Here is a 20292-nt window from a genome sequence, read left to right as displayed (position 1 = left end):
CTGAAAGAGTGGTTAAACATTGGAAGAGGCTGCCCAGGGAAGTGGTTGAGTCACCATCCCTGGACGTATTTAAAAGACGTGTAGATGAGGTGCTTAGCGACGTGGTTTAGTGGGCATGGTGGTGTTGGGTCGACGGTTGGACTCGATGATCTTAGAGGTCTTTTCCAACCTTAATGATTCTATGATTCTATGACTCCTTCCTGGGGCGAGATGGGGGGACGGCCCTCGTGCCAAAGGATTTTGTCAAGGAACTTAGGCAAGGAAAGGCTACGGGAGCGTCGTCTCCTTTTGCTCGGTTAGGAAGCATCCCCGTGGTGGAGAGGAAGCGGAACGCCAGAGGAAGGCCTCAGCCTGCGAAAGGCAGAAGTTGGCAGCTTTGAGAGGGCCTCTGAAACGACATTGCTCTGCACCAGAATAACAGCCACATCCCTCTGGCCTGTGTCTCCATTTTCCTCTTTAATTCTTATTGGCGGAAGGTCTCCACACGCGTCTGGCCGATGGCATGCGTTCCCACGATCTTCCCATGCACCTGCACTCGAAAAATGCAGGTGTATCCTGGTTTTCCCCAGTTGCTCTGTATGACAAGTTTCAAAAACCAAAAGGCGCTGGGGATGCCATCCTGCAAAGAAACACGGCAAAAAGCAGCGTCACTCCTGGGGTGTAAAGAGTGAGAGCAGGCTCCGCGTGTCTTCCTCTGCCAGCCCGGCCCCTGCTCCGGGACCAGCTCCCGCCCTGGCTGGCGAGGCAGCTTCTCCCTCCTTCCCTTCTCCCACCCAGGCGGCAAAGGACCCCTGTGCCCCTGCAGAGCAATTGCCCGGCCTCAGAGAGCGTGGCGGGCAGCTGTGGAAACCTGAGGCTCGCTGGTGCCAGGGAAGCGGGGCCCGGGGAAAGTCCTGCTGCTGGGGCAAGGCGCTGAGCGTCCTCCCTGCCACAGCCTGCCCGGCGGGTGCAGCCAGGCAGCTCCAGGGACCCACACGGCTGTGGGGCCAGCGCGGCCTTTGTCCTGCTTTTGCCGCCCTGCCGGATGCCCCTCTCCCTCCTGATCCTGCCAGTGTTTCTCTCGGCCAGGGTCGGGCCCCTGCCCTGGCAGGGACCGTCCACACTCCTTCTGCAAGCGACTTGCTGGCAAACCGGCGTTTCTGCCCTGGCCTCTTGCCCACACGCACGCACTGTACCTGCAGAGGGAAGGTCTGGGTCGGCTCTTTCTGCACGGTGTAGGTGAATGTCCCCAGCAGAGTTTCGTCCTTGCCTTCCTCATCCAGTCCCTTGGAGACAAAGCACAGGGGAGCAGGTCAGGCTCGACCCGACCACGAGGAAACGCTCATGCCAGATCCGGGCCCGCGATCTGCACCCCACTCCTGCGGCTCCAGCGTGGTCTGGTGCAGGATGTGGTGGGGCTGAGTCTCCTCCTCGTGTGTTGCTCAGGGACCCGGAGGTGCTGGGCCAAAACGCACTGAGCAAGTCTTAGGAGGGGTGACACCACCTCGCCATGTCCCTTGAAATGTCCCCTCAGGGAACGGCAGTGCTTGGAAGCGCACGAATCTCGGCAGACGCGCAGAGAGCGGCAAGTCCCCGTTACAGCTTTTCCCCGCGGCCAGGTCCCAGCCCCCAGTGCCCGGCAGAGACTTACAGAGACAGTGAAATCTCGGGGGGCGCTACTGACAGTCCCCAGCGGAGAGGCTCTCTTTGAGGTGTGCTGTATGGTGACGGCCGTCGGTCGTATTTGTGCAGGCAGCCGGATTAGCACCTCGGTCCGAGACCCTTGGAAAGGCCAGCAGTATCCTGGGGAAGCAGCCGGCTGAAAGCAGAGGGCAAGAGCAATGAACGCGAGGGCGTGATGGGGCCCGCTGCGCTCCCGTGCAGCCAGCACCACAGGTGGCACCGCGCCTGTGGGCTGTGCTTGTGCTCGAAACGAATGGCGTGTTGGGAAGCGGGCAGAAGCGCCCGGCCGCCTTCCCAGCCTGGGAGAGAGGAAAACAGCCAGCCAGTGTGAAACATTCGATACCCTGCACCGGAGTCAGGGCTTTCAAGAAAACTCTCTTTTTGGCCAGCAGCTCTGCAGCCTCCCCCCAGCCTCCAGTGCCCCATCGGGAGAGGGACAATCAGAGCTGTGGCAGGGAAATGGGGTCCCGAAGGAGAAGCTCGTCCACCCAGCAGTGACCAGGGATGGTGGGCAGGAAGCTCCGCTCAGCTCAGCCCCCTTCTAAGGGCAACTGCTCTTTTCTAGGCAGCCAAGCCCTGTGTGAGACCCCAGGTGTCAGGCACCGGACCAGTGCCGTGGCCTTGAGCAATACCACTGGCCAGAGGGGAGACGCCCCAGGGCTTGCCGCCAACCTTGTTAGGGGCAAGAGAAGCAGCACTGACGGTTTCTGCTACTGTACCTGCACAAAGGTATCCCGAGGGGGTGAAGCACACAGGAACCAAAACACCCTGCAGAGCCATGCAGAGCTGCTGGACGATCTCTGCAGGTCGATGGCAGCCCCTGAAGGGAGAAGAGAGCAGCTGACTGCAAGAGGCCCCAGGCTCAGAGGACCTGGTGGCTGCGGGTGACTTCTAAGGCTGCCTGCCAGCCCCGCACGCAGCACCGCACCCTTGGAGGTGCCCCAGGAGAGGAGGGGATCCCTGTGCCCGGTGATGGCGTCTCTCTCCCAGCCGCACAGAGAGAAGGTCTGCGGGTGCTGGGAGACAGCAAGCCCCGACGTGAAGGGCTGCACACCCAAGCCGAGGCCCCGCTGCGTGGACAGCAAAGGACGACCCGGCCGCTCGCTTTCGTTCCCCAGGGAAGCTCCATGGAGTGGGAGAGGGCAGAAATGCTGTCAGGGGCTTGGCCGGTGCTCCAGCGAGGGTCCCAAAGGCGGGACTGCGGTGAGCCCAAGGGAGCCGCTTGGCCATAGTCGTGCTCTTGGGCCCTCTGGTTTTGTCCCATCTCCCTGTGCTTTGGAGAGCAGAGCCTGCAGCGCAGCCTCCTTTTGGGAGCGCCAAGCACAAGCCCAGCGCGACGAGCCCTGCCTGCCTGTGTCCATCCTTACCTGCGCCTTTCAGAGCCCAGTCAGACATCTCTGGGGTTGCAGACATTGCCTCTCTCATTTGCTGAACCTCCTGAGAAAGACACAACGGAACAGGGGAAACGACCACGTCAGACCTGGCCAGGAGAAGGGGCTTTACAGCGGAGAAGCTCAACCAGCAACCCCTGGCAAGGGACGGGTGTGTGGGCTGAGCAGGAAAAGCCCACCAACTGGCCCAGGAGGGGCCTTGTGCGGGGCCCTGCTCGTCCCAGCCCTCTTTCCCGAAGTGCAGGATCACCTTCTTCACAGTGCCGATCTCTGCAGCCAGGCGCGCCACCTCAACTCTCAGCTGTTGCATCTCTTGGGATTGTTCCTCCCACACAGCGAGCGTGTTCCTGCAGACACCGGGAAAGCAGATCTTGTCAGAGGGCTGCCCAGCCCCTCCTGGAGCCTCCAAGCTCGGCAGGAGCAGAGACAGAGGCGCTCGAGCCCCCTTTTCTCCCTAGCTTGCAAGTGCTTCCCTTCCCCTCCAGGTTTAGCAGAAGGCCCAGGCAGGAGCGAAAGGCACGAGCCCTGGGCGCTGTGCAAATGAGTGCAAATGGCATGGGCGCGCCTGCCACTACCCCACCAAACGTGCTGCAGGTCTGGAGAAAGGAGAGGGCTCTTACCGCAGGGACCTCAGCTCGGCTGCAGGCTGCCCCAGCAGCACCTGAAAGGGAAAGGCTCTCCGTTTGAGTCCCAGAGCTGCCTGGGCTTTCCAGAGCCAGCGGGCTCTAGGAAGGCACAGCAGAAGCTGCTGGTGCTCCTGTGGGTCACTGCCTGGAACCGGAGGACTGGGCGTTTACCCACCCACCGCCAGCAGTGCTCCTTTGCAGGACTTTCCTGTTCCACTGACCTGTGGCACATTCTTTGCCCACAGCATCCACACGAGCAGCGAGGTCCCGCAGCAGGCACCAGCTGTAATTCACATCACCGAGGGAGTTACTTGACTGGCATTTCTAGCACCCCTGTAGTCGTGCGGTCTCCTCCCACGCCAGCATGGCGAGAGGCTGGCTGAGGACATGGGGAAGGGGTGCAGAGAGAGGCTGCAGCTCCAAGCAGGGACTCCTTCCTTGGGCCTTGGGGCTCTGCACAGCCCTGGTTCCCGGGCAGGCTTGGCACCCCACAGCTACGCCCCATTTCATCTGCCTGCAGCGATCACCTTGTGACCTCCCAGACCCGCAAAGGTGGGAGGTTGGAAGGGCCTCACGGGCGCTCCAGCGCCTCTCCCTCACGCTGAAGCTCACACCCCGCGCCTCTGTGCCTCTGTGCCTCTGCTGACAGCAGGTGAATACTCACCGAGAGCAGCTAGGCTCATCAAGAAAAGGATCGTGAAGAGCCTCTGCTTTCTCAGGGTGATGATTGCCTTCCTGAAAAAGAAGGAGTCTTGGTGTTAGCAGTGCTCAAGGGCAGAGCCCTGCGCAGGGGGACTTTCTCTTACAATTGAGGAGCAGCAATTTATCGGGGAGCCAGGGGTTCTCCTGGTGGGGAGCACCTCCAGCCTCCCCCTGCTCGCCCTGACCCACCGGCACCCCCTGTCTCCGTGTCCACACCGGCCACGTGTTGTACTCACAGGGTGGAGATGCCTGTGCTGAGGCGTCTCTGGAGGGAAAGCACGGCCATTGCCAGGCTGTAAGCAATGCTGAAGACCAACCCTGGGCAAAGAAACCAGAGAAAAGCCTGAGGACTCTTCCTGAGGACGCCCGTCAGGGCGTGTGCCAGACCCCTGCGGGGAGGTGGGCGCTGGTCCTACGCACTCCCTCCCCGTGGGGCAGGGCCAGGGCCAGAGTTATGCCCTGGAGAGGAGGGGTGCTGGCTGCACCCTGGGAGCCGGGGATGGAGGGCCGGGCAGGATCCCCTCGCAGGCAGGGCACTGACGGCGTGGCTGGGGAAGGAGGGTGGCACAAGGCTTTGGCCTCTCGGCCTCCACCATACTGGGGTGCCCCGTGGTCGCTACAGTATCCCACAAAGACATGGACACGGTAGCCAGCTCCACATGGTCACGTAGCAGGGGTGGCCCCAGGCCTCTGTCGGGGCAGGATGACGCTGGTTCTGCAGGGCCGTAGGTCCCGGCCGAGCCAGGCAGGCTTGGTGCAAACATGGGGTGAAAGGCAGCGCTGAACTTACGCTCATCTTCTGCAGCGCTGCAGCTGCAGCATGCTGGCCCTTTCCAGCTGGTGCCCTGGTCCTCCTGAGAGAGGGCGCACCTATGGGAGGAAAAAGACGGGGCACTGTTTTGCACCATCTCCATGCCACGCGAGCCAAGGCCCTAGCCAGAAGACGGGCTTTGGGAGGCCTCCCAGGAGACGTCCCCGCCGTGGTGAGACAGGGCAGAAGAAGCAGCAGAGCAGGGTGGCACAGCCGCTTCTTACCCCGACTGCCCCCCGGCCCCCATAGCAGCAACCTGCCCCTGGGCAGGCGTCTCAGAGGCCTGGTGCTCTTTGGGGAGAGGGGAGCAGCTGCCCTCCTCCAAAGCCCCCACCTCTTCCCAGGGCCTCTGCAGCACGAGGGCCAGAGCCCCCTCCGAAACACCCCCCAAGGCTTCTCTTCCTCAGCAGACGCCCACCAGGACTCCCACTCACGGCGGGTTTCCCAAGCCCTGGGACTGCTGCGCTGCCCACAGCGCTCGCCGGCTTCTCCATCGTGTCCCCCCAGCCCCCCTTTAGGCTCTGTGGGTCCTACCTGCCAGCGGATGTCCCCAGGAGGAACAAACCCTTGTACCTGCTCTTGAGGACCTGAGTGGGCCCAGCTGCACATCGGTCCATGTTGCTGCCGGCTGTCCTCCTTGACAGGGCAGCACCTTGCGCTCTTGCAGGAGACTTTCTCCTCCTCATCTTGGGAGAAATGAAGCTCCCCTGCAAGCTCGTGTGTCCTCCTTCCACTGCAGGAGTGTTGCCTGCCCAGGGGAGGCCACTTGGGCGAGAGCCCCAAACTGATTGCCGGGAGGAGAACACCTGCCACGGGCACACAGCCACCAGGACACGGCGAGCTCCTTCCAGGCAGGAGGTTGTGGCCCACAGTGCCATGGTGCAGGGCGGCCAGGTTGACTTCACAGAGGCCTGGCCCCGCACGGTGTGAGGTCATGGCTGTGACATCACAGATGGAGCTACCAGGGGGCGGGGGGCAGGGAGAGACCCCGCCGCCCACTCGGCACTGTGTTTTGCACTTGTGACTAGACGGTGTTGAAAACACACCAACGGTGTAGCTGATGCTGAACAGTGCTTGCAGAGCGCCAAGGCTTCCTCTGTTTCTCTCCGTGTGTCCCTGAGCGAGAAGGCTGTGCGGGTGGGCAAGAGGCTGGGAGGGGACACAGCAGGGGCAGCCGACCCAAATTGACCACAGGGCTATTCCATGCCATGTAACGCCATGCTCCGCAATAAAGCCTGGGCCTTTGGGCTTTCCAAAGCAGCCATTGCCCGGGGACTGGCTGGGCATCGGTCTGCTGGGGTCAACCCACCACAGCCTGTTTAGAGAAGGGAGGGTGTTTGCTGTGTGTTTTGTAGTCTCTCGGGGGACCAGGAAGGTCCCTGCATGGGGGCACAGGGCGCTCCGAGGACACTGAGCATCTGGGATAGCAGCACAGGGTTAGGGAGGATCCCGAGCAGGGCCTCCCGCCTTCCCCCTGCCTGGGCAGGGCAAACCCTGCCGGCCAGGGGGGTCCCCATGGGGCAAGGAGGGGGCGCTGGCTCTGGGTGACAGTGGGCTGAGGCTGCATGGGGCTTTGGCTTGCTCAGCCCCTCTGGCTCCACATTGTCATGGGGAGCTCTGGCCACCAAAGTGGCCCCAGGCATGTGCCAAGGGGCTGCTGTGCACAGGTCCCTGCCAACCTCAGTCACTGTATGATTCTAAGGTTACAGCCATCCTCTTGCAGACAGCTGAGCAGATGCTTTTCTTCCAAGCATTTCTGACAGTCTTCCATGGGAAATGAAGCTTGCACCAACGTGGTCCCATTTCCCTGCCAACAGAGGACGGTGGCAGTGGAACTGTGGGGCAGCAGCCCACCAACCTCCCCCACCCTGTCCTGTGAATCAGCTTGACGACAATGTAATTGTGCACCTGAACTTGCCTATTCCCACATTGCATTCAAAGGCAAGTGAGGAAAGCAAGGTGGAAGGAGAGCAGAGGTGCCCAAGCTTTCCCTGCAAGGCTGCACCCACTGGAGTGAGAGGGACATTACACTGGTCTTCAGGCCTCCTATTGCTATACTTAGCAGAGTAACGGGGGTGACGGTGGAACCGTCAGCTTGAGGCTTCAGAGTTGACATCAGTCTGCGATGAATAGGTGTAGGTCCATACCCTTGCTGTTGAAGATGTAGAGCTGAACTGGGCAAATCGCCTGTGACAAAGACAGATGTTTGTGTGTACAGCATTCAGGTGGGAGCTGGCTGGGTGTTGGAGTTTCGGGGTGGGGGAACGGTGGCTCTCAAAGAGCAGCAGAAGGCAGAAGCGGAGGGCTGTGCCTGGGAGTGCACAGGGGCATGGGGAGCTGAGCCAGGATGTCCCCCCTCCCCGGCGGTCAGACTGCTCAGGCCTCCTCACACATCTCAGACACTCGTCACGGGTCCCAGACATGGCTGCACCCCATGTGGGCTCCCACTAGACCCCAGTCCCCAGAGCCAAGGTGCCCCCTAAATGGAATGGGCACGTGCTTTGGGGACCATGACCCCCAAACGCTGCCAGGCTCCAACGACTCTGTATCAGAAATAGTGTGGCTAGCAGGAGTAGGGAAGTGATCGTGCCCCTGTACGCGGCACTGGTGAGGCCGCACCTCGAATACTGTGTTCAGTTTTGGGCCCCTCACTACAAGAAGGACGTCGAGGTGTTAGAGCGTGTCCAGAGAAGGGCAACGAGGCTGGTGAGGGGTCTGGAGAACAAGTCTTCTGAGGAGCGTCTGCGGGAACTGGGGTTGTTTAGCCTGGAGAAAAGGAGGCTCAGGGGAGACCTTATTGCGCTCTACAACTACCTGAAAGGAGGTTGTAGCGAGGTGGGTGTCGGTCTCTTCTCCCAAGTAACTAGCGATAGGACGAGAGGAAATGGCCTCAAGTTGCGGCAGGGGAGGTTTAGATTGGACGTGAGGAGAAATTTCTTTACTGAAAGAGTGGTTAAACATTGGAAGAGGCTGCCCAGGGAAGTGGTTGAGTCACCATCCCTGGACGTATTTAAAAGACGTGTAGATGAGGTGCTTAGCGACGTGGTTTAGTGGGCATGGTGGTGTTGGGTCGACGGTTGGACTCGATGATCTTAGAGGTCTTTTCCAACCTTAATGATTCTATGATTCTATGACTCCTTCCTGGGGCGAGATGGGGGGACGGCCCTCGTGCCAAAGGATTTTGTCAAGGAACTTAGGCAAGGAAAGGCTACGGGAGCGTCGTCTCCTTTTGCTCGGTTAGGAAGCATCCCCGTGGTGGAGAGGAAGCGGAACGCCAGAGGAAGGCCTCAGCCTGCGAAAGGCAGAAGTTGGCAGCTTTGAGAGGGCCTCTGAAACGACATTGCTCTGCACCAGAATAACAGCCACATCCCTCTGGCCTGTGTCTCCATTTTCCTCTTTAATTCTTATTGGCGGAAGGTCTCCACACGCGTCTGGCCGATGGCATGCGTTCCCACGATCTTCCCATGCACCTGCACTCGAAAAATGCAGGTGTATCCTGGTTTTCCCCAGTTGCTCTGTATGACAAGTTTCAAAAACCAAAAGGCGCTGGGGATGCCATCCTGCAAAGAAACACGGCAAAAAGCAGCGTCACTCCTGGGGTGTAAAGAGTGAGAGCAGGCTCCGCGTGTCTTCCTCTGCCAGCCCGGCCCCTGCTCCGGGACCAGCTCCCGCCCTGGCTGGCGAGGCAGCTTCTCCCTCCTTCCCTTCTCCCACCCAGGCGGCAAAGGACCCCTGTGCCCCTGCAGAGCAATTGCCCGGCCTCAGAGAGCGTGGCGGGCAGCTGTGGAAACCTGAGGCTCGCTGGTGCCAGGGAAGCGGGGCCCGGGGAAAGTCCTGCTGCTGGGGCAAGGCGCTGAGCGTCCTCCCTGCCACAGCCTGCCCGGCGGGTGCAGCCAGGCAGCTCCAGGGACCCACACGGCTGTGGGGCCAGCGCGGCCTTTGTCCTGCTTTTGCCGCCCTGCCGGATGCCCCTCTCCCTCCTGATCCTGCCAGTGTTTCTCTCGGCCAGGGTCGGGCCCCTGCCCTGGCAGGGACCGTCCACACTCCTTCTGCAAGCGACTTGCTGGCAAACCGGCGTTTCTGCCCTGGCCTCTTGCCCACACGCACGCACTGTACCTGCAGAGGGAAGGTCTGGGTCGGCTCTTTCTGCACGGTGTAGGTGAATGTCCCCAGCAGAGTTTCGTCCTTGCCTTCCTCATCCAGTCCCTTGGAGACAAAGCACAGGGGAGCAGGTCAGGCTCGACCCGACCACGAGGAAACGCTCATGCCAGATCCGGGCCCGCGATCTGCACCCCACTCCTGCGGCTCCAGCGTGGTCTGGTGCAGGATGTGGTGGGGCTGAGTCTCCTCCTCGTGTGTTGCTCAGGGACCCGGAGGTGCTGGGCCAAAACGCACTGAGCAAGTCTTAGGAGGGGTGACACCACCTCGCCATGTCCCTTGAAATGTCCCCTCAGGGAACGGCAGTGCTTGGAAGCGCACGAATCTCGGCAGACGCGCAGAGAGCGGCAAGTCCCCGTTACAGCTTTTCCCCGCGGCCAGGTCCCAGCCCCCAGTGCCCGGCAGAGACTTACAGAGACAGTGAAATCTCGGGGGGCGCTACTGACAGTCCCCAGCGGAGAGGCTCTCTTTGAGGTGTGCTGTATGGTGACGGCCGTCGGTCGTATTTGTGCAGGCAGCCGGATTAGCACCTCGGTCCGAGACCCTTGGAAAGGCCAGCAGTATCCTGGGGAAGCAGCCGGCTGAAAGCAGAGGGCAAGAGCAATGAACGCGAGGGCGTGATGGGGCCCGCTGCGCTCCCGTGCAGCCAGCACCACAGGTGGCACCGCGCCTGTGGGCTGTGCTTGTGCTCGAAACGAATGGCGTGTTGGGAAGCGGGCAGAAGCGCCCGGCCGCCTTCCCAGCCTGGGAGAGAGGAAAACAGCCAGCCAGTGTGAAACATTCGATACCCTGCACCGGAGTCAGGGCTTTCAAGAAAACTCTCTTTTTGGCCAGCAGCTCTGCAGCCTCCCCCCAGCCTCCAGTGCCCCATCGGGAGAGGGACAATCAGAGCTGTGGCAGGGAAATGGGGTCCCGAAGGAGAAGCTCGTCCACCCAGCAGTGACCAGGGATGGTGGGCAGGAAGCTCCGCTCAGCTCAGCCCCCTTCTAAGGGCAACTGCTCTTTTCTAGGCAGCCAAGCCCTGTGTGAGACCCCAGGTGTCAGGCACCGGACCAGTGCCGTGGCCTTGAGCAATACCACTGGCCAGAGGGGAGACGCCCCAGGGCTTGCCGCCAACCTTGTTAGGGGCAAGAGAAGCAGCACTGACGGTTTCTGCTACTGTACCTGCACAAAGGTATCCCGAGGGGGTGAAGCACACAGGAACCAAAACACCCTGCAGAGCCATGCAGAGCTGCTGGACGATCTCTGCAGGTCGATGGCAGCCCCTGAAGGGAGAAGAGAGCAGCTGACTGCAAGAGGCCCCAGGCTCAGAGGACCTGGTGGCTGCGGGTGACTTCTAAGGCTGCCTGCCAGCCCCGCACGCAGCACCGCACCCTTGGAGGTGCCCCAGGAGAGGAGGGGATCCCTGTGCCCGGTGATGGCGTCTCTCTCCCAGCCGCACAGAGAGAAGGTCTGCGGGTGCTGGGAGACAGCAAGCCCCGACGTGAAGGGCTGCACACCCAAGCCGAGGCCCCGCTGCGTGGACAGCAAAGGACGACCCGGCCGCTCGCTTTCGTTCCCCAGGGAAGCTCCATGGAGTGGGAGAGGGCAGAAATGCTGTCAGGGGCTTGGCCGGTGCTCCAGCGAGGGTCCCAAAGGCGGGACTGCGGTGAGCCCAAGGGAGCCGCTTGGCCATAGTCGTGCTCTTGGGCCCTCTGGTTTTGTCCCATCTCCCTGTGCTTTGGAGAGCAGAGCCTGCAGCGCAGCCTCCTTTTGGGAGCGCCAAGCACAAGCCCAGCGCGACGAGCCCTGCCTGCCTGTGTCCATCCTTACCTGCGCCTTTCAGAGCCCAGTCAGACATCTCTGGGGTTGCAGACATTGCCTCTCTCATTTGCTGAACCTCCTGAGAAAGACACAACGGAACAGGGGAAACGACCACGTCAGACCTGGCCAGGAGAAGGGGCTTTACAGCGGAGAAGCTCAACCAGCAACCCCTGGCAAGGGACGGGTGTGTGGGCTGAGCAGGAAAAGCCCACCAACTGGCCCAGGAGGGGCCTTGTGCGGGGCCCTGCTCGTCCCAGCCCTCTTTCCCGAAGTGCAGGATCACCTTCTTCACAGTGCCGATCTCTGCAGCCAGGCGCGCCACCTCAACTCTCAGCTGTTGCATCTCTTGGGATTGTTCCTCCCACACAGCGAGCGTGTTCCTGCAGACACCGGGAAAGCAGATCTTGTCAGAGGGCTGCCCAGCCCCTCCTGGAGCCTCCAAGCTCGGCAGGAGCAGAGACAGAGGCGCTCGAGCCCCCTTTTCTCCCTAGCTTGCAAGTGCTTCCCTTCCCCTCCAGGTTTAGCAGAAGGCCCAGGCAGGAGCGAAAGGCACGAGCCCTGGGCGCTGTGCAAATGAGTGCAAATGGCATGGGCGCGCCTGCCACTACCCCACCAAACGTGCTGCAGGTCTGGAGAAAGGAGAGGGCTCTTACCGCAGGGACCTCAGCTCGGCTGCAGGCTGCCCCAGCAGCACCTGAAAGGGAAAGGCTCTCCGTTTGAGTCCCAGAGCTGCCTGGGCTTTCCAGAGCCAGCGGGCTCTAGGAAGGCACAGCAGAAGCTGCTGGTGCTCCTGTGGGTCACTGCCTGGAACCGGAGGACTGGGCGTTTACCCACCCACCGCCAGCAGTGCTCCTTTGCAGGACTTTCCTGTTCCACTGACCTGTGGCACATTCTTTGCCCACAGCATCCACACGAGCAGCGAGGTCCCGCAGCAGGCACCAGCTGTAATTCACATCACCGAGGGAGTTACTTGACTAGCATTTCTAGCACCCCTGTAGTCGTGCGGTCTCCTCCCACGCCAGCATGGCGAGAGGCTGGCTGAGGACATGGGGAAGGGGTGCAGAGAGAGGCTGCAGCTCCAAGCAGGGACTCCTTCCTTGGGCCTTGGGGCTCTGCACAGCCCTGGTTCCCGGGCAGGCTTGGCACCCCACAGCTACGCCCCATTTCATCTGCCTGCAGCGATCACCTTGTGACCTCCCAGACCCGCAAAAGTGGGAGGTTGGAAGGGCCTCACGGGCGCTCCAGCGCCTCTCCCTCACGCTGAAGCTCACACCCCGCGCCTCTGTGCCTCTGTGCCTCTGCTGACAGCAGGTGAATACTCACCGAGAGCAGCTAGGCTCATCAAGAAAAGGATCGTGAAGAGCCTCTGCTTTCTCAGGGTGATGATTGCCTTCCTGAAAAAGAAGGAGTCTTGGTGTTAGCAGTGCTCAAGGGCAGAGCCCTGCGCAGGGGGACTTTCTCTTACAATTGAGGAGCAGCAATTTATCGGGGAGCCAGGGGTTCTCCTGGTGGGGAGCACCTCCAGCCTCCCCCTGCTCGCCCTGACCCACCGGCACCCCCTGTCTCCGTGTCCACACCGGCCACGTGTTGTACTCACAGGGTGGAGATGCCTGTGCTGAGGCGTCTCTGGAGGGAAAGCACGGCCATTGCCAGGCTGTAAGCAATGCTGAAGACCAACCCTGGGCAAAGAAACCAGAGAAAAGCCTGAGGACTCTTCCTGAGGACGCCCGTCAGGGCGTGTGCCAGACCCCTGCGGGGAGGTGGGCGCTGGTCCTACGCACTCCCTCCCCGTGGGGCAGGGCCAGGGCCAGAGTTATGCCCTGGAGAGGAGGGGTGCTGGCTGCACCCTGGGAGCCGGGGATGGAGGGCCGGGCAGGATCCCCTCGCAGGCAGGGCACTGACGGCGTGGCTGGGGAAGGAGGGTGGCACAAGGCTTTGGCCTCTCGGCCTCCACCATACTGGGGTGCCCCGTGGTCGCTACAGTATCCCACAAAGACATGGACACGGTAGCCAGCTCCACATGGTCACGTAGCAGGGGTGGCCCCAGGCCTCTGTCGGGGCAGGATGACGCTGGTTCTGCAGGGCCGTAGGTCCCGGCCGAGCCAGGCAGGCTTGGTGCAAACATGGGGTGAAAGGCAGCGCTGAACTTACGCTCATCTTCTGCAGCGCTGCAGCTGCAGCATGCTGGCCCTTTCCAGCTGGTGCCCTGGTCCTCCTGAGAGAGGGCGCACCTATGGGAGGAAAAAGACGGGGCACTGTTTTGCACCATCTCCATGCCACGTGAGCCAAGGCCCTAGCCAGAAGACGGGCTTTGGGAGGCCTCCCAGGAGACGTCCCCGCCGTGGTGAGACAGGGCAGAAGAAGCAGCAGAGCAGGGTGGCACAGCCGCTTCTTACCCCGACTGCCCCCCGGCCCCCATAGCAGCAACCTGCCCCTGGGCAGGCGTCTCAGAGGCCTGGTGCTCTTTGGGGAGAGGGGAGCAGCTGCCCTCCTCCAAAGCCCCCACCTCTTCCCAGGGCCTCTGCAGCACGAGGGCCAGAGCCCCCTCCGAAACACCCCCCAAGGCTTCTCTTCCTCAGCAGACGCCCACCAGGACTCCCACTCACGGCGGGTTTCCCAAGCCCTGGGACTGCTGCGCTGCCCACAGCGCTCGCCGGCTTCTCCATCGTGTCCCCCCAGCCCCCCTTTAGGCTCTGTGGGTCCTACCTGCCAGCGGATGTCCCCAGGAGGAACAAACCCTTGTACCTGCTCTTGAGGACCTGAGTGGGCCCAGCTGCACATCGGTCCATGTTGCTGCCGGCTGTCCTCCTTGACAGGGCAGCACCTTGCGCTCTTGCAGGAGACTTTCTCCTCCTCATCTTGGGAGAAATGAAGCTCCCCTGCAAGCTCGTGTGTCCTCCTTCCACTGCAGGAGTGTTGCCTGCCCAGGGGAGGCCACTTGGGCGAGAGCCCCAAACTGATTGCCGGGAGGAGAACACCTGCCACGGGCACACAGCCACCAGGACACGGCGAGCTCCTTCCAGGCAGGAGGTTGTGGCCCACAGTGCCATGGTGCAGGGCGGCCAGGTTGACTTCACAGAGGCCTGGCCCCGCACGGTGTGAGGTCATGGCTGTGACATCACAGATGGAGCTACCAGGGGGCGGGGGGCAGGGAGAGACCCCGCCGCCCACTCGGCACTGTGTTTTGCACTTGTGACTAGACGGTGTTGAAAACACACCAACGGTGTAGCTGATGCTGAACAGTGCTTGCAGAGCGCCAAGGCTTCCTCTGTTTCTCTCCGTGTGTCCCTGAGCGAGAAGGCTGTGCGGGTGGGCAAGAGGCTGGGAGGGGACACAGCAGGGGCAGCCGACCCAAATTGACCACAGGGCTATTCCATGCCATGTAACGCCATGCTCCGCAATAAAGCCTGGGCCTTTGGGCTTTCCAAAGCAGCCATTGCCCGGGGACTGGCTGGGCATCGGTCTGCTGGGGTCAACCCACCACAGCCTGTTTAGAGAAGGGAGGGTGTTTGCTGTGTGTTTTGTAGTCTCTCGGGGGACCAGGAAGGTCCCTGCATGGGGGCACAGGGCGCTCCGAGGACACTGAGCATCTGGGATAGCAGCACAGGGTTAGGGAGGATCCCGAGCAGGGCCTCCCGCCTTCCCCCTGCCTGGGCAGGGCAAACCCTGCCGGCCAGGGGGGTCCCCATGGGGCAAGGAGGGGGCGCTGGCTCTGGGTGACAGTGGGCTGAGGCTGCATGGGGCTTTGGCTTGCTCAGCCCCTCTGGCTCCACATTGTCATGGGGAGCTCTGGCCACCAAAGTGGCCCCAGGCATGTGCCAAGGGGCTGCTGTGCACAGGTCCCTGCCAACCTCAGTCACTGTATGATTCTAAGGTTACAGCCATCCTCTTGCAGACAGCTGAGCAGATGCTTTTCTTCCAAGCATTTCTGACAGTCTTCCATGGGAAATGAAGCTTGCACCAACGTGGTCCCATTTCCCTGCCAACAGAGGACGGTGGCAGTGGAACTGTGGGGCAGCAGCCCACCAACCTCCCCCACCCTGTCCTGTGAATCAGCTTGACGACAATGTAATTGTGCACCTGAACTTGCCTATTCCCACATTGCATTCAAAGGCAAGTGAGGAAAGCAAGGTGGAAGGAGAGCAGAGGTGCCCAAGCTTTCCCTGCAAGGCTGCACCCACTGGAGTGAGAGGGACATTACACTGGTCTTCAGGCCTCCTGTTGCTATACTTAGCAGAGTAACGGGGGTGACGGTGGAACCGTCAGCTTGAGGCTTCAGAGTTGACATCAGACTGCGATGAATGGGTGTAGGTCCATACCCTTGCTGTTGAAGATGTAGAGCTGAACTGGGCAAATCGCCTGTGACAAAGACAGATGTTTGTGTGTACAGCATTCAGGTGGGAGCTGGCTGGGTGTTGGAGTTTCGGGGTGGGGGAACGGTGGCTCTCAAAGAGCAGCAGAAGGCAGAAGCGGAGGGCTGTGCCTGGGAGTGCACAGGGGCATGGGGAGCTGAGCCAGGATGTCCCCCCTCCCCGGCGGTCAGACTGCTCAGGCCTCCTCACACATCTCAGACACTCGTCACGGGTCCCAGACATGGCTGCACCCCATGTGGGCCCCCACTAGTCCCCACAAACCTGCACCCATAGTGTCAGCTCTGGGGCCGGGTGGGATCTGTGTGTAGTGAGGATCTCGGGAGCTCCCTTAGCCCCAGAAGTGGGAGGTTGGAAAGGCCTCACTGGCGCTCCAGCGCCTCTCCCTCACGCTGAAGCTCACACCCCGCGCCTCCATGTCTCCGCTGACAGTGGGCAAATACTCACCAAGAGCAGCTAGGCTCATCAAGAAAAGGATCGTGAAGAGCCTCTGCTTTCTCAGGGTGATGATTGCCTTCCTGAAAAAGAAGGAGTCTTGGTGTTAGCAGTGCTCAAGGGCAGAGCCCTGCGCAGGGGGACTTTCTCTTACAATTGAGGAGCAGCAATTTATCGGGGAGCCAGGGGTTCTCCTGGTGGGGAGCACCTCCAGCCTCCCCCTGCTCGCCCTGACCCACCGGCACCCCCTGTCTCCGTGTCCACACCGGCCACGTGTTGTACTCACAGGGTGGAGATGCCTGTGCTGAGGCATCTCTGGAGGGAAAGCACGGCCATTGCCAGGCTGTAAGCAATGCTGAAGACCAACCCTGGGCAAAGAAACCAGAGAAAAGCCTGAGGACTCTTCCTGAGGACGCCGGTCAGGGCGTGTGCCAGACCCCTGCGGGGAGGTGGGCGCTGGTCCTACGCACTCCCTCCCCGTGGGGCAGGGCCAGGGCCAGAGTTATGCCCTGGAGAGGAGGGGTGCTGGCTGCACCCTGGGAGCCGGGGATGGAGGGCCGGGCAGGATCCCCTCGCAGGCAGGGCACTGACGGCGTGGCTGGGGAAGGAGGGTGGCACAAGGCTTTGGCCTCTCGGCCTCCACCATACTGGGGTGCCCCGTGGTCGCTACAGTATCCCACAAAGACATGGACACGGTAGCCAGCTCCACATGGTCACGTAGCAGGGGTGGCCCCAGGCCTCTGTCGGGGCAGGATGACGCTGGTTCTGCAGGGCCGTAGGTCCCGGCCGAGCCAGGCAGGCTTGGTGCAAACATGGGGTGAAAGGCAGCGTTGAACTTACGCTCATTTTCTCAGGCAGGCTCAGGCAGAACTGAGCCTATTCTGCACTCATGGTGGGTTTCCCAGGCTCTGGGGCTGTTGCTTTGCCCAGCTTCCCCGTCCTGTGCATCCAGCCCCGAGGTGGCGGCTCACAGTGCCCTGGGGTGCTGAAGACCGAGCTGTGCAAGAGGACGTCTGGGACTTCCCTGAGCCAGTCACAGCCGGCTCCAGTCAGCTCGGCAAGGGACAGAACCGACCCCACCCACCACGTGCAGAGCACAGCCAATCAGAGAAGGGTGTTGTGGCTCTGAACCAATCAGAGGAGTCTGAACCAATCAGAGGGCTGACGAGAGGAGCGGACATGTCAGGGTGGGAGGGGAGAGGGGAAGAAAATGGCTGTCCTGGAGCCTGCTGTGGGGAGAGGTGTCCGAAGGGAGCTAGGGCTGTCTCTCCAAAGGGTTTTTGCTTGCATTTCCTTTCCTTCAAGACGAGGAGCAGTAGTTAATAGGTTGCTCGTGGGCAAGTCAATTAGATGGGGAGAAATTCCCTGAATCAGTAAGTTGGTTTGGGTTTGTCACAGACGCTGGTGTACAATAAGGCCAAACCCTAGACCCGACGATGGCCTGGGACTAGAGCAACTGCAGGGCCTGTGAAACTCCGGCAGGACCCTCGGTGCTGGAGTTTCATACCCCTCAGGGGTCCCAGCCATGGCCGCTGAGTCCCCAGAGCCAAGGTGCCCCCTAAATGGAATGGGCACGTGCTTTAGGGACCATGACCCCCAAACGCTGCCAGGCTCCAACGACTCTGTATCAGAAATAGTGTGGCTAGCAGGAGTAGGGAAGTGATCGTGCCCCTGTACGCGGCACTGGTGAGGCCGCACCTCGAATACTGTGTTCAGTTTTGGGCCCCTCACTACAAGAAGGACGTCGAGGTGTTAGAGCGTGTCCAGAGAAGGGCAACAGGCTGGTGAGGGGTCTGGAGAACAAGTCTTCTGAGGAGCGTCTGCGGGAACTGGGGTTGTTTAGCCTGGAGAAAAGGAGGCTCAGGGGAGACCTTACTGCGCTCTACAACTACCTGAAAGGAGGTTGTAGCGAGGTGGGTGTCGGTCTCTTCTCCCAAGTAACTAGCGATAGGACGAGAGGAAATGGCCTCAAGTTGCGGCAGGGGAGGTTTAGATTGGACGTGAGGAGAAATTTCTTTACTGAAAGAGTGGTGAAACATTGGAAGAGGCTGCCCAGGGAAGTGGTTGAGTCACCATCCCTGGACGTATTTAAAAGACGTGTAGATGAGGTGCTTAGCGACGTGGTTTAGTGGGCATGGTGGTGTTGGGTCGACGGTTGGACTCGATGATCTTAGAGGTCTTTTCCAACCTTAATGATTCTATGATTCTATGACTCCTTCCTGGGGCGAGATGGGGGGACGGCCCTCGTGCCAAAGGATTTTGTCAAGGAACTTAGGCAAGGAAAGGCTACGGGAGCATCGTCTCCTTTTGCTCGGTTAGGAAGCATCCCCATGGTGGAGAGGAAGCGGAACGCCAGAGGAAGGCCTCAGCCTGCGAAAGGCAGAAGTTGGCAGCTTTGAGAGGGCCTCTGAAACGACATTGCTCTGCACCAGAATAACAGCCACATCCCTCTGGCCTGTGTCTCCATTTTCCTCTTTAATTCTTATTGGCGGAAGGTCTCCACACGCGTCTGGCCGATGGCATGCGTTCCCACGATCTTCCCATGCACCTGCACTCGAAAAATGCAGGTGTATCCTGGTTTTCCCCAGTTGCTCTGTATGACAAGTTTCAAAAACCAAAAGGCGCTGGGGATGCCATCCTGCAAAGAAACACGGCAAAAAGCAGCGTCACTCCTGGGGTGTAAAGAGTGAGAGCAGGCTCCGCGTGTCTTCCTCTGCCAGCCCGGCCCCTGCTCCGGGACCAGCTCCCGCCCTGGCTGGCGAGGCAGCTTCTCCCTCCTTCCCTTCTCCCACCCAGGCGGCAAAGGACCCCTGTGCCCCTGCAGAGCAATTGCCCGGCCTCAGAGAGCGTGGCGGGCAGCTGTGGAAACCTGAGGCTCGCTGGTGCCAGGGAAGCGGGGCCCGGGGAAAGTCCTGCTGCTGGGGCAAGGCGCTGAGCGTCCTCCCTGCCACAGCCTGCCCGGCGGGTGCAGCCAGGCAGCTCCAGGGACCCACACGGCTGTGGGGCCAGCGCGGCCTTTGTCCTGCTTTTGCCGCCCTGCCGGATGCCCCTCTCCCTCCTGATCCTGCCAGTGTTTCTCTCGGCCAGGGTCGGGCCCCTGCCCTGGCAGGGACCGTCCACACTCCTTCTGCAAGCGACTTGCTGGCAAACCGGCGTTTCTGCCCTGGCCTCTTGCCCACACGCACGCACTGTACCTGCAGAGGGAAGGTCTGGGTCGGCTCTTTCTGCACGGTGTAGGTGAATGTCCCCAGCAGAGTTTCGTCCTTGCCTTCCTCATCCAGTCCCTTGGAGACAAAGCACAGGGGAGCAGGTCAGGCTCGACCCGACCACGAGGAAACGCTCATGCCAGATCCGGGCCCGCGATCTGCACCCCACTCCTGCGGCTCCAGCGTGGTCTGGTGCAGGATGTGGTGGGGCTGAGTCTCCTCCTCGTGTGTTGCTCAGGGACCCGGAGGTGCTGGGCCAAAACGCACTGAGCAAGTCTTAGGAGGGGTGACACCACCTCGCCATGTCCCTTGAAATGTCCCCTCAGGGAACGGCAGTGCTTGGAAGCGCACGAATCTCGGCAGACGCGCAGAGAGCGGCAAGTCCCCGTTACAGCTTTTCCCCGCGGCCAGGTCCCAGCCCCCAGTGCCCGGCAGAGACTTACAGAGACAGTGAAATCTCGGGGGGCGCTACTGACAGTCCCCAGCGGAGAGGCTCTCTTTGAGGTGTGCTGTATGGTGACGGCCGTCGGTCGTATTTGTGCAGGCAGCCGGATTAGCACCTCGGTCCGAGACCCTTGGAAAGGCCAGCAGTATCCTGGGGAAGCAGCCGGCTGAAAGCAGAGGGCAAGAGCAATGAACGCGAGGGCGTGATGGGGCCCGCTGCGCTCCCGTGCAGCCAGCACCACAGGTGGCACCGCGCCTGTGGGCTGTGCTTGTGCTCGAAACGAATGGCGTGTTGGGAAGCGGGCAGAAGCGCCCGGCCGCCTTCCCAGCCTGGGAGAGAGGAAAACAGCCAGCCAGTGTGAAACATTCGATACCCTGCACCGGAGTCAGGGCTTTCAAGAAAACTCTCTTTTTGGCCAGCAGCTCTGCAGCCTCCCCCCAGCCTCCAGTGCCCCATCGGGAGAGGGACAATCAGAGCTGTGGCAGGGAAATGGGGTCCCGAAGGAGAAGCTCGTCCACCCAGCAGTGACCAGGGATGGTGGGCAGGAAGCTCCGCTCAGCTCAGCCCCCTTCTAAGGGCAACTGCTCTTTTCTAGGCAGCCAAGCCCTGTGTGAGACCCCAGGTGTCAGGCACCGGACCAGTGCCGTGGCCTTGAGCAATACCACTGGCCAGAGGGGAGACGC

General features: G+C 61.1%; 3 long non-coding RNA genes across 3 annotated transcripts; all 3 read right to left on the bottom strand.

Moving 5' to 3' along the window:
* Positions 1-392: 392 nt before the first annotated feature.
* On the bottom strand, positions 393-1759 carry LOC143173035 (uncharacterized). The gene is made up of 3 exons (XR_012997450.1): positions 1631-1759; positions 1176-1265; positions 393-619 (listed from the first exon to the last, which is right to left on the bottom strand). It is a non-coding gene; the product is annotated as an uncharacterized LOC143173035 (long non-coding RNA).
* Positions 1760-8525: 6766 nt separating this feature from the next.
* Positions 8526-9892, bottom strand: LOC143173036 (uncharacterized). Its single transcript, XR_012997451.1, has 3 exons — positions 9764-9892; positions 9309-9398; positions 8526-8752 (listed from the first exon to the last, which is right to left on the bottom strand). It is a non-coding gene; the product is annotated as an uncharacterized LOC143173036 (long non-coding RNA).
* An 8477-nt stretch (positions 9893-18369) lies between these two features.
* Positions 18370-19736, bottom strand: LOC143173055 (uncharacterized). The gene is made up of 3 exons (XR_012997458.1): positions 19608-19736; positions 19153-19242; positions 18370-18596 (listed from the first exon to the last, which is right to left on the bottom strand). It is a non-coding gene; the product is annotated as an uncharacterized LOC143173055 (long non-coding RNA).
* Positions 19737-20292: the final 556 nt, after the last annotated feature.

Source organism: Aptenodytes patagonicus, chromosome Z, assembly GCF_965638725.1.
Source record: "Aptenodytes patagonicus chromosome Z, bAptPat1.pri.cur, whole genome shotgun sequence".
Taxonomy (NCBI): domain Eukaryota; kingdom Metazoa; phylum Chordata; class Aves; order Sphenisciformes; family Spheniscidae; genus Aptenodytes; species Aptenodytes patagonicus.
The sequence above is the reverse complement of the archived record's forward strand: the minus strand, read 5'-3'. Positions and strand labels throughout refer to the sequence as shown.